A 7,598-nucleotide genomic window follows, 5' to 3' on the forward strand; every position below is an offset into this window, starting at 1 on the left:
CTTGTGAGTTTAAACATGGTGGTTGGTTTGTGGCCTTGACTTTGAGGGAGATTGCTCCTTCACTTCCTATGATAACTTTGATTTCAACTAAAAAGACCTTGCTTGTTTATTGACTAACCACTTTATCTATCACCCTTATCACAGAAAATATCTTTGATCCATTCAGACCCAATACCCTTTATCTGTTGCATTGTGCTCATGAATTGACATATACCGAACCTTTGTATTTCACATGAATCCCAAAGCACGTCAATTGTCGTCAACACATTGCGCATACTACTCTTTCCTGACTTAAGCCACTTTGATGTACTAGCCAGACTCCGCTTTGTGCAATTGGAAGGCTGGTAGAAAATATTGAAGTCATTTCTCGCCTGTTTTGACTAAAAAGACTCAAGAAGAGGAAGTAAACAAAATAAAAGGAACAGAGTAAGGGACAATGGAAAGAGATGATACCTAACAAGAAATTACAAGATAGAAACTTATCAGATGTGATACCAACTCTAATGACCATGACATGCACCTTTGGATTAAGTGGTCTAATCTGTCAAGAAAGTCTAATGTTCAACTCTTGTTGTACCTCTTCGCCGTGAAACTGGGCTTCAATGCTCCGATTATCCTATCTGATTCATAATCCTTATTCGACTTGCAGTGCCCGAAGGGTTTTCACCATCAAGCCTCTCTCATTTTTCTTTCTCTCAACTTAACATCGCCTTACGGGGCCTGTGAAGGTTTCCACTGATAAGACTCTCTCATTTTGTTCTTTTTCTTTTTATTTCCTCTAATTCTGTAGATGACAAAGCATTGACCATAGTAGAAACATCATATGCTCCCGGCATGTTTAGCTCGACACTCTCAAATATTATCTAGGAGATCTTTTTAGACTGTAATGTGGCTTTTGGATATGGATAGAAAGAAAGGATATCATAATGACTCAAAATAACTAAGATAACAGGGTTAATTTATTTAAAACTTTTGGAATCCATTATAAAACTTTGCCCCAATTTCCAAAACAAGAGAATTTGATTCTTTTTTTATGGAATTACTAAGAAAGACTGCCTCACTCTCGACTTTTTGGGATAATGAAATATTTTATTTGATATGACCGAACCATAAGGTTGTCTACGTATCTTGTGGTGATAAGAATCAGGTCAAACGTAGTTCACAAGACTACTTTTGTTACTATTTTCCTTTTTTTTCTTTTTCCTTTTCTTTTTCTTTATCTCTATTCTATTTTTTTTCTTGAATTTTCCTTTTGGAATGAACTTTCTAAAACAAACCTATGGGGACATCAATTTTTTTTTATTATCACTTGATTCCAAAAGAGGGGAGGTCCAAAAATTTAGCATAGGCTCAAAAAGGGGTACCAAAAGGTATAAAGTGTTCAGGTAGCTGAAAGAGGGCCTCACAATCTCTGAAAATGCCAAGTACAACACATGCAACTTAAGAATGAAAAAAGAAGATCATGCACAACATTTCTTTTGCAGCTTCGGCATTGATATCACTGATATGCCTTCCACTTCTTTAGTGCCTTGTCAAGTACAGAACCTTCGTTGGGTGATTCCTTTTTCATAATAGATGCCCTTCGTCAGTTCAGAGCAAACTACATTGGCTTTATCTTGTTACATGAGGTGCACTTGAACTCAAAACTGTTCGCTTCAAATTGTCTGGGATGTACCCTCCTTTAAAGAATTCTTGTCATCCTATTAACTTCCCAAATTATCTGCCCCAGTTTCACACAGTTCGGGCTTCAAATGATCTCAAAATATCCAAATCTATACTTATTTCCCTCAAGTGTCCCTATCATCTTCAAAATTATTTCATTGCTTCATGATTAAACTAACTTTTAAGACCAGGCCTAGAATTATGCGTGCATGTCGTGGCACTAGAGCCAACATGAAAAGAACTATAAAAGGAAAAGAGAACTAAACAAAAAAAATGACCAGAAATAACAGAAAATAGAAAATTGCATCAGACAGATGGTGAAAGGGTTTGGACAACAGACCAAGCAAAATAAACTAAGTTACAACCCTGGAAAAAACCTAGATAACACTAAATGAGTTACTACGACTAAAGGAACTAGGAAAAATAAAAGGATAAAGGGGTTTGAGTCACAAAACAATATCCGGATTACAACCCTGAAATAACCTGGACAAGTGACAACAGAAATGGCAACAAGATGAACCACCAAGACTCCTCCCTGGCTAGCCAAGAAAGGAGAGTCTTTCAAATTACCATGTTCGACATCTTAGCCAGTGAGTTCCACATCAATATTACCAAGACAATTACCAATTTCAATATAATTAACTTCGCAAATAACTTTTGGGTCCCTTTTGCCAACTCATTCTTAAGATCTACTTTTGGAACTGAGACTGATAGCGCTAAAGCCTTTGCGACAAGTGGCCCTCCAAGAAGCTCAAAAGAGTTCTCATATTCATTTTCAACGAAAATCATGTCCACCACATGCTCTCATTATGAACAGGCAATGAACTTTGGCTAGTATCTGCTGCACTTGGATTTTACACGGTAATGTCACCTGCATCAATAAGCTTTTGGAATGCTCTTTTCAGATGCCAACAATTTTCTATACTGTGCCCCGAGGGATTTTAGCAATATGTACACCTCTGATAATAATCAAAATTCTCAGGAAGGTGGTTGGCGTGGCTCAACAACATGTTTTCTGTTTCCCTTTCTTCCACCTATACTTACTGAGATGTTTTGAATGTCTTTTGTAGTATCTCTCAATGTATAATAACTCATGATTTTGCCAGACTTGATTCCTTCCACTTGTCACTACCCGGATTTCCCACCCTCGAGAGTCGTGATGGCGCCTACTCGTGAAAGCTAGGCAAGCTGAGTATTGTAGATTCACTCACTCTTTTATTTAGCCCTTTTAACAGTTTAAAACAACATGTGATCAATAGTGACATATTAATAATAATTAAAGATATGCGGAAGACGTAATACGATAACATAGCCAAAAAAACAAGTACAACAATACCAAGTACATCTCTACCCGGAACCAGTATCACAATGTCACAGACCATCTACGAATACTACAAACAATTGTCTGGAAAGAAAGATACAATCTGTCTCTGAAGTAAATGAAAATAGAATATAAAGATAGAGGAGAATGTCGTGGCCTGCGGATGCGTGCATGACTATCTCGGGATCTCTGACTGGACTGAAGGCAGCTGCCCAAAGCTATTGTCCAAAAGCTGCCACTCCAAGATCTGCACACAGTGCAGAGTGTAGTATCACCACAACCGACCCCATGTGTTGGTAAGTGCCTGCCCTAACTCCGGTGAAGTAGTGACGAGGATAGGACCAAACTACCAAATAAACCTGTGCAGTTATATCATATACAACGGAAAATAAGCATAAATAGACAATTAAAGATAGAAGGGGGACATGCTGCGGGGAATATCATTTACCAACAGTAATTTAAGAGAAAAGCATAAAGAACTATTTAAAATTCATAGCAAAAGAATAAGGAAATTGTTATCGGTCGATAAACACTTTTATTATCTATTGTTGCGGCACGCAACCTGATCTAAATCATAAGAATATTGTTGCAGCGTGCAACCCGATCCATATCATTTATCACTGTTGTGGTGTTCAACCCGATCCAATTATATTATTGTTGCGGCATGCAACCCGATCCAAACATAATATTGTTGCGGCGTGCAATAGGATCCAAATATAATATTGTTGTGGCGTGCAACCCGATCCACATATACATTTCAACGCCAATCACAAAGAGAGTCCCAGCAAGGGATCAATAAAGAAACAACTTTATCCCGGCAAGGGAATTAACAGTATAAGTAAATACGTCCCGGCAAGGGAAAATCAGCTATAACCAAACTGGTTCCAACATCCAACTTCCTCAACTATAGCCAATACTCAATCATAAGTAATTTCCACAAGAATAATCATAATCCTTTCTCAACACAAAGAATCAACAACTTAGCATTCGTAGTATTTATTAAGAAAACAATAATTTCAATTTAAGACTCACGGTCATGCTTGACACCAACGCATAGATACTCATTACCATACCTATACGTCGTACTCAACAAATAAGACGTAGCAAATAGGACACAACTCCTAATTCCTCAAGCTAAGGTTAGACCAAACACTTACCTCGAACTTCCACGGCCAATTCAAGCCTCAAACACCGCTTTTCCTTTAGAATTCGCCTCCAAACAACTCGTATCTAGTCCAAATTGATTTAACAACATCAATAAATGCTAAAGAATTCATACCCAATGCTCAATTATAGGTTTTCTATCATTTTCTCCAAAAATTTAAAAATCGACCCCAGGCCCGCTTGGTCGAAACTCGAGGTTCAGACCAAAACCCGATCACCCATTCACCCACGAGCCCAAATATATAATTAGTTTAGAAATCCGACCCCAAAACAAGGTCTAAATCCCAATTAATCAAAAAGCCCTAACTCTACCCAAATTCCTAATTTCTACCTTAAAACCCCTATATTTTAGGATGAAAATTGATGAAATGCAATGGGAAATCGAAAGAAAAAGGTTTAGAATCATTTACCAATGTTTTGGGGAAAAAATTATTTTTTGAAAATCATCTCAATACTCCCAAATTTCGAAAATATGAAGTAAATGGGTTCTTCCCGTTTTTGCTTCTGTTTTAAAATCACTGGGCAGGCCTTCATCGCGTTCGCGATAGGCCTGTTGTGTTCGCGATGGGCCAGGCCCAGCTAATTATCGCGTTAGCGATTAGAAGCTCGCGTTCACGAAGCTTTAGCTCCCAGAGTCATCGCGTTCGGGGTCAGGTGGCCGCGGTCGCATAAGGTAAAGTGTGAAATCCCTCCCCCAGGCCACTAACCCTATGCGTTCGTGAGGCCCTGGACGCATTCGCCTAGGTTATTCCCCCCACGAGCTCGCATTCGTGTCCCAAGATCCGCATTCGCGAAGAACAAATTTTCCCCTGAGGGAGATTGCCTTCCGCGTTCGCGAGTGTAACCACGCGAACGTGAAGCACAAAATCCCTATGCACCAGAACCGAAAACCTGCAGCTTTTCCTAAGTTTAAAACCTTCCGAAACCTATCCGAAACTCACTCAAGCCCTCGAGGCTCCAAACCAAACATGCATACTAACTCAAAAACATCATATGAACTTACTTGTGCGATCAAATCGCCAAATTAATATCAACAAGTATGAACTTAGCATCAAAATCATGAAATCACTTAAGAACCTCAAATTTTCCAATTTTCTCAAATACGGTCCGATTCATGTCATTTCAAGTCCGTTTCTTACCAAATTTCACAGACTCAACTTAAATCACATATAAGACCAGTACCAGGCTCCAGAACAATAATACGGGCCCGATACCATCAAATTTTAAATAAATTTCATTTCCAAAAACTCATAAATTTTCTTCAAAAATTCATTTCTCGGGCTTGGGACCTCGGAATTCGATTCCGAGCACACACCCAAGTCCCATATTTTCCTACGGACCTTCCGAGACTGTCCAATCACGGGTCCGAGTCTGGGTTTGTTTACCCAAAATATTGACCGAAGTCAACTTAAACTAATTTTAAAGGCAAAATTTAGCATTTTCACAGATTATCACATAATGGCTTTCCGGCTACGTGTCCGGACTGTGCATGCAAATCAAGATGAGATAAAAAGAGGTTTGTAAGGCTTTGAAACACAGAATTTGTTTTTAAAACAAGTGATGACCGTTTGGGTCATCACATTCTCCACCTCTAAAACAATCGTTCGTCCTCGAATGGACATAAGAAGGAGGTACCTGAGTTTGGAAAAAGATGGGGATAACGGCTTCGCATGTCGGACTCGGACTCCCAAGTCAATGCCTCAGCGGGCTGACCTCTCTACTGAACACAAACAGAAGGAAAACTCTTTGATCTCAATTGACGAACCTGCCGGTCTAGAATAGCTACCGGATCCTCCTCATAAGACAAGTCCTTGTCCAACTGGACAGTTCTGAAATCTAACACGTGGGATGGATCGTCGTGATACTTCCGAAGCATAGACACACGAAACACTGGATGCACTGTTGATAAGATCGGCGGTAACACAAGTCTATAAGCTACCCTCCCACTGATCAAGGATCTCAAACGGGCCAATGAACCTAGGGCTAAGCTTGCCCTTCTTCCCAAACTCATCACTCCCTTCATAGGCGACACTCGAAGCAATACCCGCTCACCGACCATGAAAGCCAAATCACGAACCTTACGGTCGGCATAAAGCTTTTGCCTGGACTGAGTTATACGGAACCTATCCTAAATAATCCTGACCTTATCCAAGGCATCCTGAACTAGATCTGTACCCAACAACTGAGCCTCTCCCAGCTCAAACCATCCAACCGACGACCGACACCGCCTACCATACAAAGCCTCATAAGGAGCCATCTGGATACTCGATTGGTACCTATTGTTGTAGTCAAACTCTACTACAGGGAAAAACTGATCCCACGAGCCTCCAAAGTCAATGACACAAGCTCGGAGCATATCCTACAAAATCTGAATGGTTCGCTCGGACTACCCATCCGTCTGAGGATGAAACGATGTGCTCAACTCTACCCGTGTGCCCAACTCTCGCTGAACTGCTCTCCAAAAATGTGAGGTAAACTGCGTACCTCGATCCGAAATGATAGACACGGGCACACCATGAAGACGAACAATCTCCCGAATATAGATCTCAGATAACCTCTCGAAAGAATAGAAGACTGCCACAGGAATGAAATGTGATGACTTGGTCAGCCTATCAACAATAACCCACACTACATCGAACTTCCTCTGAGTCTGTGGGAGTCCAACAACGAAGTCCATAGTGATGTGCTCCCACTTCCACTCTGGAATCTCAATCTTCTAGAACAAACCACCGAGCCTTTGATGCTCGTACTTAACCTACTGACAGTTCAAACACCGAGCCACATATGCAACAATGTCCTTTTTCATTCTCTGCCACCAATAATGATGACGTAAATCCTAATACATCTTAGCGGCACCCTGATGAATAGAGTATCGGGAACTATGAGCCTCTTCTAAAATCAACTCTCGAAGTCCATTCACATTTGGCACATAAACTCGACCATGCAGCCTCAAAACTCCATCATAACCTGCTTGGCACCTCCGTGCTGCACTGTGTCCCTAAGGTCATACAAATGAGGGTCATCATATTGCCGATCTCGGATACACTCCAATAATGAAGAACGAGCGACTGTGCAAGCTAACACATGACTGGGCTCAGAAACAACCAACCTCATGAACTGATTGGCTAAAGCCTAAACATCCAAAGCAAGCGGTCTCTCACCGACCGGAATGTAAGCAAGATTTCTCATATTGGCTGACTTCCTACTCAAGGCATCGGCCACCACATTGGCCTTTCCCGGATGATGTAAGATGGTGATATCATAGCCTTTCAACAGCTCCAACCACCTTCTTTGCCTCAAATTTAGCTCCTTCTGCTTGAACAAGTACTGCAGACTCTTGTGATCCATGAACACCTCACATGCCACGCCATACAGATAATGCCTCCAAATCTTCAACGCGTGAATAATGACTGCTAACTCTAAATCATGAACCGGATAATTCTTCTCATGA

The sequence above is a fragment of the Nicotiana tabacum genome, chromosome 10 (assembly GCF_000715075.1).
Source record: "Nicotiana tabacum cultivar K326 chromosome 10, ASM71507v2, whole genome shotgun sequence".
NCBI lineage: Eukaryota > Viridiplantae > Streptophyta > Magnoliopsida > Solanales > Solanaceae > Nicotiana > Nicotiana tabacum.